This window comes from Larus michahellis, chromosome 2 (genome assembly GCF_964199755.1).
Source record: "Larus michahellis chromosome 2, bLarMic1.1, whole genome shotgun sequence".
Lineage (NCBI taxonomy): Eukaryota > Metazoa > Chordata > Aves > Charadriiformes > Laridae > Larus > Larus michahellis.
Window position 1 is genome coordinate 45,669,430 of NC_133897.1, and position 21,055 is coordinate 45,690,484.

Consider the following 21,055-nt stretch of genomic DNA (forward strand, 5'->3'; position numbering starts at 1 on the left):
TTTTCTCTCTCCTCTGATAAACCCACTCGATCCTTAGAATTTATGGGTTACAAATCTTTTCCATTTCTTCATACCTTTCCTAAGTTAGACTTTGAGATATTGGGCCATGAGTAGCAAATTCAGACAGCATACTGCTAATGTCTTTCCTTGCAAATATATCAGACATTTCCATCTGGCATTGCAGTGATTTTTATACCCTTCACATTATCCTTTTTCTTCCAATTTCATTCTGTCATTTTCCTGAGAAAAGCATTTATTTTATAGTAATTTTCAACAAGTTTCTGGAAAACAGTCATCCTTTTAGCTCTAATATCTGCTACACAGTATTTTTTGTCATTAGACTGTATCCCTTTTGTACAACACTGATTTCTTCTTCATATTCAAACGCGGCATAAGTGGGAGGGATGATGAGCCAAAGTCAGTCCATGCCTCTTTTCAATGACAAGGAGATTAAACCAAAATTAATTAGGCCTAAGTAAGTAAGGCTCTACTGCAGGAATGACAAAACAGAGCATCTCGAATATTGAGTCTGTTGCTTAGGAGTGAACATTTACAAAAGATCAACAAATACGGAGAAACATTTTCCTTTCCACAAATCTGATTCCCAGAAAGCCATTAACACCACCAACTCACTAAGTTTAACAAAGATAGATGTTCTTGTCAGATCCTCATCAAATGTAATGTTTTTATCCTTCACCCATCAGAGTCATTAGTATTAACAGAATACTATAGTCCCACAAAATAACTGCAGATTAGTTTGCCTTGTTCAACATTTAACAGGCTCTAAAATGAACACAGATCACACCTGGAGTGGACTTTTGCCCCCCAAATTTCTGTGGAGCGCATCTTGTGGTTTTTATTGTAGGAGAAAGAGGAAGTTATGGAGAACACCTTAAAAATTGTCTTTTAGATGAGCAACATGTACAAACTGCTAAAATTAGGGTGAAGCTTGCCACTGCTTTCTAAAGCTGCTAGGCAAACCCTAAAAAGTAGGCTAAACAGACTCCCATTTCTTCCTGGTGAGCCCCAATAATGCTGGGCACAGCATGACTCCTCTCGTTTGAGTGGAGGCTGGAAAAAGCAGCTGGCTCTTTGTTACTGGGATGCTGAGGGTATTACAGGGAAAAGACAGTTAAGGATCTAACTAAATCAACATTTCTGCAGCAAAAAATTGAGACGATTGTAAAATGCGTGCGACTTTTATAGCATTATTTGTATTCCTTCAGGCTTGGGATACAGTATTGTAGGGATATCAACTCTCTGCCTGAGGTGTCTCAAATCTAAAGTGTACCGGTTTTGAAAGAAACTGACTGTTAAAAAAGATATATGAATGGTGAAATCTTTAAACAGTTGATGGCTATACCTACAAGACCTTTTCAGATTAAATATTATGGCACATATCTCCGTCTTTTTCACCTCATACTATTCAAAATTTCAAAACTGTCTCTGATCATGATTTGAATCTGAGCTAAGAATATAGAGGCTAATCAGTTAACGCTGCTTTAGCCAGCTTCTCAGTAGGTGTAAATTGAGGCAATTCTATTGTATTTTTTAGGCTGAGGTTTGCTTTCCGTCTCCAGAAGAGTGCTGCTCTCGCAGGTGATGATTCAGAAACACGTTCTGGTACTGGAATCAAAGAAAAAAAACTAGGCAGAGTTTACAATTGCCAAGTGCAGCCGAATTTTGGACCATGCTCCAGGAATGAACTGCCTGAGGTCACACCACGTGCCTGGGCAGGCCACAGAATGGACTGGCTACCACCGGACTCTCACATTATATCCTGCTGATGGGAGCATAAAGAATTAAGTGCTCCAGCGCATCCAGGCAAGCAAGGTCAGAAAGAGGAAAATGAATGTCACGTTACACTTGGTTTCTCTGCTAAGCACAGTCCGCAGCGTCACTCAGGTTCAGTTTCAAATGAAGTTGTGTCAGGAGGGCTCAGGTCATTGAACTCTTCCAACCACTCTTCTTGCCTGATTAATTTGGCTTATTATTTGACAGCTTTCAGGTATGGTGGAGTTTGCAGAAAACCTCTGGCCACTGTGGTATAGAATAATGCACTGTAATTTTGCCTTTTCATTTTAAATCTCAGCTGAAAACAGCTGTTGCCTGAGCCCATATCTTGCTGTGACTGTCTCCTGCTGTTATTTATCTCAGTAGCTGTACTATTTAACTTTGTGAAGCACATTGGAATACAGTTTATCTGGAGAACACTATTAAGTGCAAAATGAAGTGGTACTCTTAAATCAGATTTCACTGATTGCTTTGAAAAGCTTCTAAAAATTCTCACCTGATGCTTCCCATGCAGTCATTCTTTACACATCTATTCCATAACACGACATGGAAGGAATTTTAGGCTTCAGTCTCTGGCAGCTTCTGAAAATCTTTCAGATCGAAGAAGAGATGACAGTTTGTCATCTTTGTAATGATGCGTTTTTAAAAGGTATAGCTAGTGCAAAAAGTTACATGTACCTTTTCTGCGTCAGTGCATCTTTCCAATTAAGTACGATTCCCTGTTGCTGCAGGCTCGACTGGTCAGATAATGGACTGCAGTGAGACATGTAGCGAGCTGAATGCTGCAACATGGACAAAATTAATGCTGGGAGAAAAATAACATGAAAAGTAAAATTAAGTGGAATAATCGTGATGCAACTGTGTAATTCACTTCTAAATTATGATAAAAATGAGAAAAGTGTTAATCTTTTAACATTGAACGGGCCAAATTAATCCCTAATTTATACAGTCTGTTAGAATCTAATAGAAATGTGAAAAAAATCTTGTGAAGACCATTTGAGCAAGCTGTAGAGCTTGGTTGTTGAAAATTATATCCTTACTATACAATACTGCAGGTTGGGTTTTTTTTCTAGGGTATAAAAAAGGATACATTTTTAGACATTTTGTTGCTGCAAGGCTTTCATATTTAGGGAATTCCAGCCAGTCCATTCCTGCCCAGTGGAGACAGGATGTCTGTTTGGCCCCTGACTGATGGGTAACGTACAACTAATTCTGTCACTGTTCTGCAATAGTTTCCCCTCCTATTCTTCAGATACCTGGTAAATTTAACTTGAAAATTTCCGGAGCCCAGGACTGTCACCAATGGCATCTATTTACAGTAACAATTCTACTGGTGTGCTCATTGCAACATGATCTTTACTTGATCTTCCGCAGGAAAAATGAAATAAGAAAAGTGTGGAAAACTGACCGTGGTTGCCTTTTGCTTCAGCAATGCGTGTGGATGATGAGAAACTAGACTGATGAGTAGGCCTTGGGCAAGGAGACACTGTTCACATGCAGTGTAACCAGTGGCCCAGAACAATCTCAGTATCCCACCCTTGGCCATAGTATCCCACAACGGTGCCACAAAAAGGCAGAGTCCCCAAAAATTCCAGTCAGTTTTCAAGTAGAAGGAGTTCAAATTGCAATACACGTTCATGATACCAGATTAAAGCACATTCTGATCAACCATTGTGATCAGTAGCTTCTCTGATATATAGCTAGACACAGATTTCAAGATCTTAAAAGGAGCAAAGGGTCTTACTTAAACATTCTTTGTGAGAAGAAAAAATGCAAATGAGTGAGTCATGGCTTCAATTAACATCAAGTGCACTTTAATGGCCAGCTTTATTCTGTCTGATTCATCATTTAAAGCTACATATACTACTCCAGAATTAATAACCAGGGATTCACTAATACAGTCATTCAACTTGCAGAGTACCTATGCTGGTTTAGGACATGAAAGCACCCTAAGCCCGTGACTGTCATGACACACAGAGATTCAGGGTTAATAGACACACAGGGCAGCTCCCTGCATCCCCAAACAGCCCTGTCCAAAAAGATGTGGCCATGATGGGTATTTGATTAAAGTAGTCTTACTTGGAGCAAATAAGCCTCTTTGTGAGATGCATACAATAAAATTCCGTAAATAGAAAGAGAAAATTATCTACGTAGAGAAACGTTCTCATTTCAGAAAAATAATATATAATTAATCAATACATGTCTAATCTTATAATTCCCTTTTAGTAAGGTTTTGACATGGAGAGGCAAGGACATTGACACTCTTGTTGTTAGACTATTTCCTCTTCGCAATGAACTGATGATTTTGGACTAAAGGTTAATGAACTTCAAAATATTAAAAGCCACACACTTTCCCTTTATTAATTCCTGCATCAAGTCCAATGATTATGTGCAATTGAACTAGATCAAATCTTTCAAAAGAAAGCATCGAATCTTGATTTTAAAATTTAGCAATTATCGAGGACCCACCACTATTCTACACTATTATTCTACATAAATGGTTTGCAGTGGTTAATTATCTTCTTTGTTAGAAAGGTGTACCTTATTTCTCTGAATCCTAGATTATGCTACAAAATAATCTTTTTTTGATCCTTAAGGTGCAAACACAGAGCTGTAGCAGGAAAACCAGCTAATGTCTGGATCTGGACAAAATAGATCCACACACAGCTTATACCTTTTTTTTATACCAATGGCTGAACTGGAGACTAAAGGTTTCCATCTCATTAGAGATGTGAGTGTGAAATCAGTTGCTATAATCTTTTTCATTCATTCAGGAAGGAAGATAGTTTTCTGCCCTAAGCAGCAAAACAGAATGACTGAAAAAACTCAGTTCGGGTTTTATTTTTAACCAACAATTATTCACTAAAATGGGACAAAGCTGAACACAGCACTTAAGTACCAGGGAAGTGCCACCAAGTAAAAATTCACAGATCTTCAATAAGAAAAAGAGCTGATGCAGCAATAGGGGCAGATTTGAATGGATTTTGAGGATGCTACTGTCTTATGAGCTAAAATACAACACTAAGAAATATTGTACATATGTATTTCACATCACAACAGCTCACAGAGCCATTCAGCCAAATTATCTGCCAATTTTAATTCACAGAATAGATTGCAGTAAAGATACGCAAGCTTCCACCAGCAGATACCATAGCCCATCTTCTAGAACTAAACAGAAATGAAAATGCTTCCAGATACCACATTAACTCTGAAAATGATCATTCTACCTTTTACCAGTCTTAAAATCCTTGAGTTTTATTTGTCTGTCTGGATTTAAACTCTGAGAAGGCAAAGACTTGCCTTAGAAGTAAAAAACATCCATGAAGAAAGATCAAGTCTGAGAAACAGAATGATCGATGATGAGCCAAAAACTCGCCAGTTCATCCTGGCCTGATGCTGTAGTGACAGGGAATATCGAATGTATTGGAAAACTGCAAGGCTCCATTCCCTGCCGCTGAATCTCTTCTTACTCAATGGCCAGCTAAAGGGATGCTGTCATTTCTTCATTAGCACTGCTGACAATTAGCCTCTGCTTTGGGCCAGGGGACAGAGTTGTACAAGGTTGTGCTAAGGAACAGAGCCATTTGGATCAGGGTGCCAAGTCAGGATAATTATGCAAATCATTGATTTTAACTCAGGCAGCCAGAGTATTTCTAACAGACTCCAACGTTCACATTTACTCAGCCAGTTTCCTCACATATTTCTCAAGTATTCACATGATAGGAAGACAGCAAGTAGTCACAATGAAATTTACTTCTAAACCAAGCATTACTCCCCTCAGCTCCTTCTCACTTTTCGCCACTATTTACCCTGCTCAAATACACAGCATTTACAGCAATCTGCTTTTTTTCTAAAACAAAAAAAAAAACAAAACAAAAAAACAAACACCAAACCCGAAACAAAACAAACCACAGACCAATTCCTTTATTTCATGTTAGACAAAGATGAGGTGGTGTGTGCAATCCTAATAGTCTTCATTTTCCAGGAACGATAAAGACCGCCTAGCTAGGTTTGCATTGCTTTGCTCATACGAGGTCCAGAGGGGCCATACTTTGCTTTCTTTGGCGTGGAAATTCCTATGCATCCTAAATCCTCCTAACAGATGAAACATGGACAGCAAGACATTGTTTGTGGCTAAATCCTGCTAAGATCTCTGCTGCTAGGCAACCTGCCTTAAGCACAGTCTGAGTAACGTTAGGCAAGTTTGTAGTTCAATGGGATATATTTTCTGTGAGCAAAATTTGGTAGAAGGCTGGATCTCACTCTTGACTCCAAGTTTCCCCTTACTCTGCATCTCTCCCTCTCTGGACTTGGTCAGCTGTTTATCAGTTTTGAAATACCACAAGGATGAAGCACCTCCTTACGCAGGCTAGTGCTCTGATCAACACAGCCATCATGGGAGAGGCTGAATATCGCAAAGCACTTCAGCCTGGCAACCTGCTGAATGTTCTGCCGTACTGAAAATACATGGTGCAAACCCTTGGCAGATGCTGGGACAGGGCAGGGAAAATACTTGAAGTGCAAACAGGATGGCTGCAACTGCTGTGAAATTACTACCCCTCACACCAGGTCAGATCCAAGGGCAGGCTGATGAAAGCCATCCAGAGCCACTGAAAAGCCTCTGCTTTTTCTCCAGCTCCCTGTATCTGGTGCACAGGACCACAGAGACCGCAGGAATCTTTAACTCAGTGCAAGAAATATGCGCGGCACCCAAGACATGGTGGAAGCAGAGAAACTGGACCTTGACCGTTAGTAAGTGACTCCTGGACCAAAGGACAAGTCATTTCACAGTAACTTCATTTTCTGGGCCCAGATTCACCCCAGCTAACTTCAGGTCTTCCACTGAGGCACCTAATCCCTAGGCTCACTCTGTACCTGCCCTTCAGCAGGCAGTTCCAATGGTCTCTGGAGGGAAGTAAGCTGTTCTGCTGCTAGCCCACATGCTTCAACTGAGTGGCTGTGATGAAGTGGGGTGAGTAAGGAGCATGGAGCCCTTTCTTGATAACTAATTGACCGACAGCACTGCGGGTGTTGCACTTTAGCTCACTAGGGCCTGATTCAGCAGTGACATGATGTCCCCTAACTCCTGCTAGCAGCAGTTGTAGTAATGCCTGTCCGAATTGCTACAATAGCTAAGGACCCTGCATTCCACTCCATGAGAAACAAAAAAAAAAACAAAACAAAAAACTGTTTAAACAACACTTTCCAGTCTATACGCCTAATTTTCCAAAACACAAATGTCCTGAAGATATGGATGGTTAGGAAGGATAGACTACCTGCCAAAACTACCCGAACACTTCCTTGTAGTGACAGTGGATCTAGACATATATTAAGTAACGAGCACACAGCACATGAACATATATATGGCCAAATACTAATCCTTATACTACTGCGTGGCAAAACTGATCAAGAAGGCTTTTGATCCAACTTAAAAATAACGCAAGCAGTGAAGTGTGTCTATGCATTTTAAATAGGCTGAATGCAGAACAACATAATTTTTTTTCATTATTTCTTATATGCAACACAGGTGAGTTGAGCACATTCAGAATACACCAGGTTTTCTGCCTGATGTCACAGAACAGTTGCACATCATATTATGCTATGAATATTATGTTTGAAGTTTTATTCAGATTTCTGGTTTTCCCCACTTTCAACAGAATTAGCTGTCATGCTCACGTTTAAAATAAGTTCAGCCATGAAACTTTCAGATAAAAAGACCAATAGCCATCCTCACTATAAAGCTGCACCTGGCAGACTTTCTCATGAGAAGTGCTTCCCAAAAGACAACAGACAGAATACAGAGGACAATTAATGTAGTTTGCAAAAAAACCCCACCAAACACAAGTGCAAGAAGTAACATACACAAAAGCCCCCCTATTTTGATGGCCAGAACACTCACTGTTACAGTTTGGGTACCTGAAATCTTTATAAAGTGAAATAAAACAATTCTAGCTAGTGACTGTATACTATTTAAACTACATCATTACAGGGTAGAGGGTTTTTTTTACTACCAGATGGTTGCTGCTCCAGTTACGCTAGTCTAGATACCTGCTGACATCTAGTGGTCCTTTAGAGAATAAATGCAGTCCAAACGTTTATTAATTAGCAATAAAGATTAATAACCTTAGATTCAAAAAAATGTATTTTCCCCTTTTTTCTCCCTTTTTGCCCACAGTGCGTTAAACAGTGTTTATAGATAACAGAATTCTAGTGATTATCATCCTTTTCGATATTTGTTCAAGCTGAGGTTTTCTAAAGCACTATTCCCATTGACATCATGCTGAGTCCTTTGGAAAATCCACCTGGAGGCATTTCTTGACTGACAATCACCACGGTATTTAAGCAGAGACTGCAAAATTGAAAAAGAAATAGATAGGAGTACCGTTCTGAATGTCTGGAGCCACGGTATGATCTGTATTACAACTGATTTCATCAGAGACCCCTTAAGCTATTAGGACTAAATTCAAATCAAAATTTGGCCTTAAACTGATATTTACCTATTAATGTGAGAAAATGGCTACAAATAGACTTTAAATGATAATTTAGTTTACTACTATATTGAAAATATCTGACTGTATTATAGACACCAATGAATATTTATGAGATGACAGCCAAAACTCTGCTTAGAAACCCACTTTCCACAGCATTTACTCCATCTTCATTTAGCACATATTTGCGTTCGTTTGCAAAGCCATGCATGTAATGCACCCCCTACTTAGGATAACTAAATTGGGAAGAAAGCATTAGAGCTTTAGTCTCTGACTCAAAGTAGACTGAAAGAGGAAATAAAACACGAAAAATCAACTGCCTTTAGGAAGAACTGATCCAGGTGACCAAAAAATTCCTGCTTAGGTTTCAGCTGATTTTAGAGTCCCCACCACTGAGAAAGGCTGTTATTACTTGACAAATTAGGTAACTGGAGGTTTTACAGCAATGTGCCTGGTCAGAGAACCCCAGTCTCCAATATGGCATATTCAAGCCCTAAAAAGAAGGCCTACACCACCTCCAAGGGGTCCCCTGAGGCCATCTTTTAACCTGCTTTGATTTCCAGGAGATAGAGAATAGTCTTCCAAGCTAAAGGAATAGGCTGCTGCAGAAGACCCCAGATCAGAGAGAAGGGAGAAGAATGATGTGCTGAACTAGCACAGAAGAGATTTATTTTGAAGGAAGGAAATGGAAACCAATCAGAAAATGGCCTGATAGCTCGTGTTCATGTGCTGTCACTGTTTCACACAAAGATCGCCAGTGTACCTTTAGTGTTCCCGTGACACGTATCCACCAGTGTCCCTAACAACCCAGTGCGCTCAATTCCTCATGAACAGGTCATTACTTATCACCTTTGCATGATGTTCATTTTGGGGGTATTACAATTCAAGCGGCTGCTCAGCTGGTACCCTATAAAGAGTTTTTCTACAAAATATTATTTTTCATTTTTTGCCTCAGTGCAAGACCTGCTCATGATTTATTGGCTCTAGCAAAGCACAAAGCCATAATTTTCTTTTATTGAACTCACTCTGGGTAGCCATCACTCTGCAGAAATGCAGATGGTCATCTTATTCTTATTCCTAGTGACAGGATGAATGCCACAACTCTGCTGACAAAGACAGCAAAGCAGTCATTTATAATAGTAAGAGGAGCATTCAATTTAATATCTGTGTTAACTGCACATAGCTAGGCATTTTGGACACAGTTTTTATAGGATCCTGCTCTGCTAATACTTTAGGACTTCACAGTATTAAGGTAAATTTGCATAGCATGTACACTGGTATCCAGGTGTAATTTCTGTGCTTATAGCAAATGAAACAGAACTATACGATGCAGAAGAAGCCAGCCCCCAACTGAACCCCAATTGTAGTCAGTTTTTATTATGGCTATTTGAAATACTGCAGTTTAATAATTTGTCTATCTCTTCCTTTACTTCACACTTCAATTTTCAGGGGCACACATCCACACTGTAGATGAAATCCTGGGTCTGGATCAGAAGCTATGAGCTCGAGTGAATTAATGTATTTCTTCAACTAGTTCATTGTCAATGGAATTAAAGAGATGGCTCGCAGCTTCCTTTCCATCTCAGAAAAACGTGGATTTAGGGAATTGCTAGGGCCAGCATGATGCACAAAGTGCACTTTCTCTGTTCTGGGGTGAGAAGAGTGGCAGTGAATAATTCACAGCACCTAGTGGAGTGCCCAGAGACATGCCCTGTGATGACCAGTGAGTTTGTGGAGAAAGAAAATATGTGTTGAATATTAAACAGAAAGGATCAGGTGTTTTTTTTAATAAGCACCCTGCCTGATCCTGCCAAAGGGCCTCCATACAGATCTTGACAGCTGAATCTGGAATGTGCTTCATTTCATCACAGAACTGGCTATCGCTACAGCAACAGCACTTGGAGAATAACTCAAAGAAACAAAACACAGATGCAAGTCAAATCCAGGGAATTAGAGTATTTAATTGTTTTGAATAAGGAGAGTGTTACCTAGCATATTCAGTGAATGGATGCAGAGCAAAACTACATGCAACTTTTGCTAATGCCATATTTTAGTATTGCCTCTTCAATCGGAGTAAATTATATAGCTTAAGTGTTCATATCACCAATTAATCTCTCCTGAATCAGATCTGCATATTAGTTGCTTGAAATAGACTTAATATAATCATAATTGTACAAAACATGAATACCATTTTTCATAATAATTAGGTAGTCACATTGCTTTTTCTTTCAATTTATCTAAATGTTCACGTGTATATTGGAAGTTAGCACTTAAATCTTATCTGTACATCTCCCAATTACTCCACTGGTCTGTCTAGAGCATCTCTGCTTAAGGCAACAAACCTGTGCAAAGTATTGCCGTTAAATATGCAGTGTATTAATTTTCTCAGAGGCACATTTGAAAGGATTGGAACTTTTCATCAGGGAGTATAGTGACAGAAGGAGGGGTAACAGTTTTATATTGAAAGAGGGTAGACTTAGATTAGATAGAGGGAAGAAATTATTTCCTGTGAGGGTGGTGATGCACTGGAACAGGTTGCCCAGGGAAGCTGTGGATGCCCCATCCCTGGAGGTGTTCAAGGCCAGGCTGGATGGGGCTTTGAGCAGCCTGGTCTAGTGGGAGGTGTCCCTGCCCATGGCAGGGGGGTTGGAACTAGATGATCTTCAAGGTCCCTTCCAACCTGAACTATTCTATGATTCTGTTCCAGCAAGTGCATGGCAAGGGAACACATAAGAGATTTACCACTTTGGAAAAGACTCAGTGAGAGGAACGAGGCACACTGACCATCAGATCATGTCCTTGCAATCTGAGAACAGGCCAGGAGCTTGCTGTGAGAGGGCTGTGGAGCCTTGCAAGGGAACTGCATTGTGATGAAACTACCCAAGCGTTATAATGCTCTTCCACAGCACAGTTTGATCCCCTCATTTGCTACAAAGTAAGACCCCAAAAGTGACAAGGAGATAATTACTCTGACCTCTGCTTGTTGGAAGTTGATAGAGAGAGAGTTGATAGCAGTACCATGAACTGTCCTCATGTTTCATTTGCTGATGTGCTGTAAACCTTTGACTTGCTGCCAAAATTTAAGGTTGCCTTATGAGATAATCCCAGCTAAGAAGTTCAGTTTATATGCATCTTCCTGCCCGTCCGCTGGAGACAGGGAGATGATGCAGTTAGCTAAGAAAAGAAACACAAGAACTCCTGGGCTATGAATAATGATCTTGAATAAGTTCTTGGATTTGCAAAATGATGATAATACTATTTACCCTTGTATTAAATTTATAAAATACTTCTCCCCTGCTGGAGTCTCTAAATCCCTGATTAGACCACCAGCAATTCCCTTATATGCTTCCTGCTGGTTTTAATCGCTTATCCTCATCTTTTCAGGGATATTTTCCCCGAAGAAAAAAAAGACAGACAAGCAGAAACTCTGCGTTCAGAAACAAACAGTTACAGCTGCACTCAGGAAGTGTATGAGGGTTGGCTTGCAATAATAACTTTAAAGATACTGTAAATGCTTTATTAATCCATGCTGTTGACAGCTTTGAATGCCAAATTATCTGTGTTGCACTGAGCCATGAAACTATCCCATGAGGTACTAAGTCCACCTTGAGACAGCAGTGAAGCCAAAGCTTTTATCCTCAAGGCTGACTTGAGTAAATCATTATTTTTAAACTCTTTAATCCCTCATGCACCCATAACACATAATTTTAGTAATGTATTTGACTTGAGTTTCTTATTACTTCAGAATTCAGTCCAGCTTCTACTGCAAATAAAGTCAGAGCTCCCAGAGGCTCCAGAAAGCAGAACTAGTCCTGCTCTACTGCAACTCTCCATTGAACTGATGAGACGACAGAAATAGTAAGTCATCAGGAACCATAATTTTACCTTCTTTGGATGCTTTTTTTCCTCCTTTACAGTATTTCAGTGGAGCATTTTCTGGAGATGAAGAGCACAAGGAATGGAAGCCTGGAGGTCCTAAATTTCATTTCTTGCTCCCACACCAGTTCATGAAATTCCAGCTTAACTCAGAGTATTTTTCAGAAGCATCAGTGAGCACCTTGACCTGCCCACCTTACCACCTTTGTTCAACTGCTAGAAAATGACCGCAAGTAACACACTTCATACCATACAGCGTCTTACATCAGCTCAGATATACTAAGCTGTGGATTCAGACTTTATCCACATTGCTAAATAAAGCTCAAGGTCCTGAGTGGTATTGCCTGGACGCTCTACATAACGTTTGGCCCAGGGTTTCCCTTTGGTCCCCTGCAGTCACTCCATAGCCTGAATGTATAAACACTATTTCATTGCAAATTATTCTTTCAGAGTATTTTGAATAATGTGGTGGCTGTGTCACAACTCATCAAAATGTCATTTTATCAGCATGAAATTGAGGCTATCGGTTGCATTCTCTGTGGTGTAGCAGAAGCCTCGAAGGTGCAAAGCATCCTAGGATATCATTTGAGAGTGGGGAAAACAAACCTGGTCCTGACAACACAAAGCAGTGCTGGGCTTCAAAACTAGTATTAAGCATGAGGGACAGCGAGCAACCTCAGGAATCCATTCCCTGGCCCTAGTCTTGTCTGCAGTGTAGATGCAGCCATGGAGCCCTACATGCTCCAGCTGCCCCAGTCCACACTGTAGGCTCTCTACCCCCTGCAGTCTGTGCAGGGCTGCCTTGGGCTGCCTCTCCCTGTAGACATACATCTTGTGCAGCTGAATGCAAACTCAGTTCTTCCCTGTAACTCAGTGATAATAACATTTGCCCAATTACTTTCGGTAAAGTTCACCTTATCAATGCCAATACACCACTCACTGTATTGAAAAAAATATATCTTTTTTTTTTCTGACTACATATCCTGAATAAAGAGAGTAAACAGCGAGGTGTTTTATATCACTGCAATTGCAAAGCGTGCCCGTGAGTCAGGCATTTGTCAAGTGCTATGAAACACACCCAGTCCTGAAACTGCCCCATCTGTTAACTGTTAGTTCAAAATCAAAGGTCAAATGAGCCCCTTCTGGAAAAAATATTTAGTGCCTGAGTATTGCCACAGCATTCTGCTCTCTCTGCGATTCCTGGAAGGACGGGTTGGAAAAAGGGAGCCAGGGATGCTCAGGTGCAGGATTCCCCCCACAGACGCTGCCTACGGAAAGTATCACCGGCAAAGCTGAAAGGAGCTGTACGTGACTAATCAGAAATCCTGCATACTTCTTGCTTGGCTGATCTAAATGGTGGTTGATTTTTACGGTGCTACTGTAACCCAAGCATCATTCCAGTTGAAGGAAGCTTATTTTTTCTGATACGCAGTGTCCTGGAAGAAAGCCTGTCACTACTGTCTCAAGCTTATGTTGCTACCAGGAGTCAATGAATCTCGGTGAACTTCACAGTGTCTTTTGAAAACAAATTTCTTACTGCTCAGAAAAATGTCACGTGCTCAGTGTGAAAGGGATTGATAAAATAATTCCTTGCTTTGCCTGCTCTGCTCTTTTCAACTCTTTAAGTCAATCTCCTTGCTGGAAAAAATGAGCTCAAATGTGGATGATGCGTTTCTGTCCACCGCAGGTATATACTGCACATATGCACCAGTGAACCTGTTTTTTAAATAGGATTTAAAAAAAAAAAAATCACAATCGGCTAAACGTTTCAGATTTTTGCTCTTGCTTTAAGGGAAGCTAGAGGAAGAGACAGGGCAAGTCAAATTTACTTGTACAGAACGCCATCATTAATCAGTGAACACTGTTTCCCATTAGTACTGCACACATGGCAAAGGCAACAAGTCCAAGTGCAACAGACCAAGCAAGGGAAAGCGGGGAACGTGTTCTTCCACCTATCACCCTTCAAAAGAGATGAATGCTGGCCCTCTGGGTTATGTTCAGCGAATACCATCCCCTTACAACAAACTTCTTTACATAAGCTGCAAAAAAATGGCATTTGTCCCACCACCACCAAAAAAACAACCCACAACAGACACACCTTCAAGCTACTGCCTGTGGCTCACTTTTAACTGCTGAATTTTGCATGCTTCAGGGAGAGGGAAATAGCAGATACCCTCCCATGCACAAGGCTGTTGGTGAGCAGTTTGGCGCACTCACTTTTAGGTGCTTCTGATGCTGTGTATCTCCCTGTCTACTTGGGACAAAAACCTAATTTTTACCATATGAGACACCTGAGCATAATAAGACACGTGTTTTCATGGGCTTCCTGTCAGCTGGTCCTTCTGTCCTTAACTACTTCTTCAGAAAATGCAGAAATCAGTGCTAATAACAATTCTGACAACAATATAATTTCAGTACATTGCAGACCTTCGTGCTTAGACACCTGTAACTTAGCAGCACCATGCAGACTAGCTTTGCACCAGAGGATTAACAACATGACCTCTGAATCACATTTGCCTGGCTAACAGACTGAGGGCTAAAAGGGAGACAAGAATCAGAGCTCTCCAGAAGTTTAACATGATGAATTTCCATATTGGTGTTACGGGGGGGAAGAAAAAAAAGATAGAAACAGAAAGGAAAAGAAAATGCAGTGAAACTGTCCTTTTACAGTTAAAATGAGCCATAAAATAATTGCCAATGAGGAAGTTCACCTACTATGAATACAGAATAAGCAACTGTAATTCTGAGAGAATCAATTAGGATCAGCATAATGGTAGCAATATATAAGTTGATATGAAAAAAATTATCCTCAACAGTACATTAATACTAAAAAAAATATGTGTCATTAATATTACTTTAGAAAACACTATTGAAATGTTTGTAGTTATATATTTTTATGTTATTATCTGGGTATTTGTAGTCCTTATCACCATAGAATGTGAGGACCTTACAACTTCCCAGGGGAAGTTCATTGCTCTTCATTTATTTTTCTTCAAGGATGGGAGAATATGAAGCTAATGAAAGATAGTCAAAATGCTCTACATTTTGTCTAGAGCTCTGCATATTTACTGTAGAGTTAAACATAATCCTAGTCCTCCTGGTGTAATAGTGTCAGCCAAAAGCTTTGCTACTTTACAAGAAAAAATAGGAAATGCACAACTAGCAACTGTTGAAGCCAATTGACAGAAATAAATGCGGCTCTAGATTCTATTTCCACTTATAGACTCTCCCACAAACACAGCCAGGAGCAAGCTGAATGTGACTCAGAAATGATCACGCTATTTGTACAAGGAGGTACCTACCTGTTAAGATACGGCAAAAGCTTCATCCTACTGCGTTCTATGCAGAAAGGGACACTGCAACCTGCCAGCCGAAACAATGCCTTGGAACTGCAGGAACTGTCTGGGAAAACCGAGCGGTTGTGTAAGCCAGTTTATTAGGAAAGGCAAAGAAAGGGTCTATGCAATTATCCTACCAGTCAGACAAGCTACAGATTCACAGCCATATAAAGCCCAATTGCAGCCACATGTGGAATGGAGAACCGAAGACTGGGGAGACATTTCTCCTGCTATTGAGTAAACATCAATGACATCAACGACACTATTGAGGACTGGAGGAACAGGACTGAATGTCAACCAGAACAGGTAGATTCCATCTTAGGAAGACTAAACTGAAGTGACACGCTTTCATAATGAAAAGGTGTGAGCATGGGCAGCAGGGGAAGAAATTCTATAAAACTTCTCTTAATTTCCTTATTGTCTCATGATCTCTACTTCCCATGCAATTTTGCCTATTTGAAATACCCTCTATTTCCAGTTTTTGTCCTTTGCCATTCCTTCTCCTAACAAACCCTTCAGTCTTTCAAAGTCCACAGAATGCAAACTGAGCTAAGAAATTAAACATGGGCACCTTGAGGAAGAAAAGAGAAGCGGGAAGCCAGAGACAGGGAACCATTTAAATAAGGAAAAAAATGCTGGCCATGGAATCAGAAAGTGGGTGAGCTTATCCCTCTCCTAAAAATCCATGCACATCCCATCATCCTTTTCAGTTCAGACTGTCTCTTATGTCTGCTCTTTCCATCTAATAAATCATAGACTCCCTCTACAAAATGTTATCATCATCACTCCCATGAACCTTCTCAAATCTACAGTAGCTTCTGCAGTCTTTGTAGTATGCTGCTTAGAAAACAAATGTACTACATCATGTTACTGGGGAGATCAGAAAGATAGGATGAATAGGGACATTCTTCGCATTAATATTTGGTCAGCTGAAGCTAAAAAACAGTACATGCAGAAATGCAAAAAAAAAATTTGAAACACTGACTTGAGAATTTTAAACATTACAGAAAGGAATATGGAATTATAAATTTTCTCCACTGACTTGAATAAATACATAAATCACACTGTTCTATCAGAACCACCCCATAAATAAAATCAGACTCACAGATGCGTCGATGTGCCTTATTCAGAATCAATAAGTAATTTAGTAATAATGCCTTCTGAGGTGTGTGAGCTCTACAAAAGGCAGTGTACAGAAACAGGGTAATATCCTTTTAAGCAGTCTGTGAGCCCTTTAATGATCTTCACTCTTGTTCTGTATCCAGAAGGCTCATGAGAGCAGCTGCGTACAAAAGGAACTAGCCTTTGCCTGCTCTGTATGATTAATAAATACATTTACTGATTATTTGGTTAAATAACTTACTATAATTAGGCATATAGGCAAAAACCTGTTCTGTTTGTGTGAGTCCTTGTCAGGCTTATGTATAAAGAGATGAATGTATCATGCTGATATAACACAACATAGATAATATGATTATTAATATACGGTAAATATAGTTAATATAATTAATATATCTAAACACAATAAACATAATATCACCCAGTTCCAGACATCAGTGTTTGCTTTGAGCTGCTCATGTTTGCTTGGAAAGGGTGTTCCTGAGGCTGCTCTAAACTACAAGCTCAGGTTTTTACATCTTGCATCTTGGCTCCCTACATACCCTTGCATCTCAAGCACGCCACAGGATTCCACAATCTGAGAAGAGTTATCATTTGTAGTTAAAAGGCATCTCAAGCTAAACTGGGCTTTCTGCCTAATTATAGCATAGTATGGAATCATTGTGCATGCCATGCAAGTACAAGTCTAGTGGAATATGTTGTCATCCTTTGGCTATAAAAGAATAGTATAATGGAGGATGGTCAAGTCTCCAGTTCATCACTGGATGGGCAGAAACAAAGTATGGCATCTTTTGACACACAGGAGATACACGTCCTGCATGGCACTGTGTAGGTACTCTATAGTGTACACTAGAAATGTATCTGATATAACATGAGTAGATGTGAGATTTATGGACTACAGACTGCATTTAGTCAAGCAGATATAGAAGCAAAAGTAAACCTGGGCTTTTAATGGGGTTTGGGGCATCTTGGAATCGTATTCTGTGAACTGTGTATTTGAACTTGAAATTTCTAATATAGTATTAGCATACTTCTCATTTCAAAGCAAGACATGACCTGTAACTGATAACACTCAGGAGACATTTATACGCCCACTTGCAACATGCACAGATAAAACTTATACAAATATAATACAGTGTTTAAGATTCTAATGCATACACATCTCAAAATTGAGTACTGTAAAAAAGAGACAAATGGGAAAGAGAATAATCTCTTTCAAATGCCATAAATGCTTATATTGGAATTAAAATATTGCATGCTGTCTGTGGAAGATACTAAATTCATACTATTTTATATATATATACACACAAATATTTCATCACTTTGTTAATTCAATATAAGAATTTCTGCCTTTTCACATTTCCCAATATTAAAGTGAATCAATTACTTACGCTGCCAGTACTTTTCACATGGGACCAAGGACTGCCTTCTTTACGTTATTAAGCAGCAACGTTGTTTATTTGGACCTGGGTGGCTCAAAAATGGCAATCACTGGGGCATCTGAGATCTGAGCCAGGGAATCGCTTCACAAGCTGGGATATCTCTGTGGTGCATCCTGGCATTAAATCCCAGACTGAGTATAGATGAAGGGCACCCGTCCTTTGTCCCCTCTTCTTCTATGGAGATGGTTGGTGCAGTTCAGATTCTGGCCCTGGGCTAGTACATATGTCTGACCAGTAGAGTAAAACATGCTGCCCCAAATAGCTACTGCCCACCACTTTCAAGGGAAAAAGCAGCCAGCCTCATGGAAACGTTCCACAGCCTCCATCCACTCCACAAATCCAACAGCAGAATCTTGCAGCTTTTGGACTGGCAGCACCAAAGTACGTGTGCAATTTTAAGCACGTGAACTAATGAGACCTATCCACAGTACTCTAAGGGAGATAATACAACGGTAGTCAGAGCACATCAAAAAATTCCCAAACCATCTCATCAACACGCCACAGCTTTGGCACAGAGACACTAGCCTAAGAGAGTTATTCAATCTCCAGCTGTATTCCTCCTTTAGCTCTTTTGCTTACAATTTCCACAAAACTGATAGTTTTACTAGCACATTATTTTTCTTTAGTAAACAGGCTGACACCTACAAGCTCCATTTCTACTGCCATAGGCCACCTTTTAACTGGCTTTGATATGAATGTCTCTGGTTATTACATGCAACAGCACATACACAAAGCACATCTTCATTAGATCCCAAACCGCACAGCAAAGCTGCATTTAGAATCCCAGAAAAATGCAGCTTCAGGAACAGAAGATACGTTGCCACGGTAGGAAATACAATACAGACAATGCTGAGGGAAGGAGAAAAAGAAGTCAGTTGGGTTAAATTAAAAGTTCAGTCCAAATGCTTAGCAGTGTGAATGCAGTTGTCTGTCAGACAAAGAGCACAGTTTCCAATACTGTCAGTCATTTACCGTAGAAAACTACAAAGTTGCTTTTTGAACTGGTCAGAGCCCAGGAGACTTCACATGAAATGAAAAGCAGAATGAAGAAATGCCAAGGAGGTAGTGAACTGTTTAAAGATCTTTCTGTTAAAAAAAAAAAAAAAAGAGAGAGAGAGAGAGAGAGAGGGAGAGAAAGCAAGAGAGAGAGATTGAGAGAAATCTTTTAAGCTAAAAAAAAAAAGGGGGGGGGCAGAAAAGACATATAATTTTAAATAATTTCTTATGTGCAAACATTCGAATTGGTCTTGAGCACAAGATAATCTCCTAAGTACTGTCAAATAGAGCTCATCAGTGAAAGCACTTCCCAAGTTTTATTGCAATTCCTTAAATTTTATAGAGGCAGTTAAAAGGGATGTGAAGCAAAGTAGGTATTCTTCTTAGCCTTTTATGACAGGCCTCACAAATTGTTTTATTCTAAGGAAATAGCTGTAGCTATTTCCTACTGTATACAATAATGATGCCTAGGAAATAGTTACTTCAGTAAAATCAACTGTAAACCAGGGTTCTTCTTATTTTATATCTGAATTGGTCTCCAAAGATATTGCCAGCATTAAATCCCTGACATTTCTTGGCCATGTAGAAAATTAGTGATGGGTAAGCATATCAAGCTGCTGTACCTCTAGAATTACTACAAAAGACTTAACATGGACTAGGAAAAAAAATGAATTGTAGGGGGAAAAAAAAAAAGCTATTTAATCCAGAAACATATTCAGAGAAATATCTCGGGTTTTGGAGGAATGATTTAAGATTTAGTCTTTCCTTTATATTTAGCTAGTCATTAGAGAGAAAAATGTTTCTGGAACATCTTTACAGAACATAAAATCAAAGCAGAGGTGAATAGCAAATCCAAACAAAAGGAGAAAGCGTTTGCTATTCAGATCTGTATCTCTGTGAGGAAGAGACACTCATTATTCCAGGATGTGTGCGCCAGATGAATGTTAATCTTTGCCTTGCTAAGATATCTGGCCAAGTTTTCTTACAGGTGCCCCAAATAATACGATTCTAATTTGCAGACACAGCACCGTACACAGGCATTCAGGCAAGGATTTCCAGAAGGTCAAACAAAGAACTTCTACTCAACTTTATCAAGAAGTGGATGCCCAGCTCATCTAGGTGCCTTGACAGATCCAGTGCAGGGACACAGGCAACAATGAATGCTGATATTTCGGTTGTATATGACAACAAAACATTTGAAAGGGCATGTTTGAAAAGGTGCCTTTACAGTTCAGCATTAGCCTTTCAAAGTTTCACCATTATTTCTTCAACAATCATTCAAAAGCTATCTATATTCTAATTAGCTATTAAAAAAAGGCATCGGTCTTCATGACAATGGTTTTTTTAGAAAGTGGAATTTGTATCTAGATAGAGCTTTTCAGCTCAAAAACAGAGCAAATTTCTCAGTCATAGCGGTGATATTGATTCCAGGACACAAGAATAGAAAGAACAGCTGTATCATGTTGGATCTCTGCCACCGGCCAGTACCACTCTGCCTAGAGCAGAGCGGAAGAAAATAAAGATTTACCCGCAATACTGCCCCAGCTTCCTGCAGTTTATTGAGGCAGAGGTAAGAGCTTTCTGTTAAGCAGCCTTCCTTGGATTTTCTTCCATGAATCTGTCAACTATTCCATAAAAGCATGAAGATTTTCAGCACCTTGCAGTGATAGCTCTCTTGTCTGAACTACACATTACACACAGAAGTGCCTCTTTTTGCTGTGAAACTAACGCCTTCTAATGTTTTAGGTTCCTATGTTTTACACTGGAAAAGACAATGAACAGTTTCTCTACTCACCTTCTTTGTTTCAGGCTTTATGGACTTCTATCACGTTGTCCCTTAGTCAACTTTTCTCCAGGCTAAACAGTGTTAGCATACTTAACTTCTTCATATTATGGAAATTTTTCAATACCCGTGATTATCTTTGTTATTCATCTCTCTAACTTTTAAAGTTATTTTACATTTTATTTGAGACGGAGGAACCAGAACTGTTTAAAGTGTTCA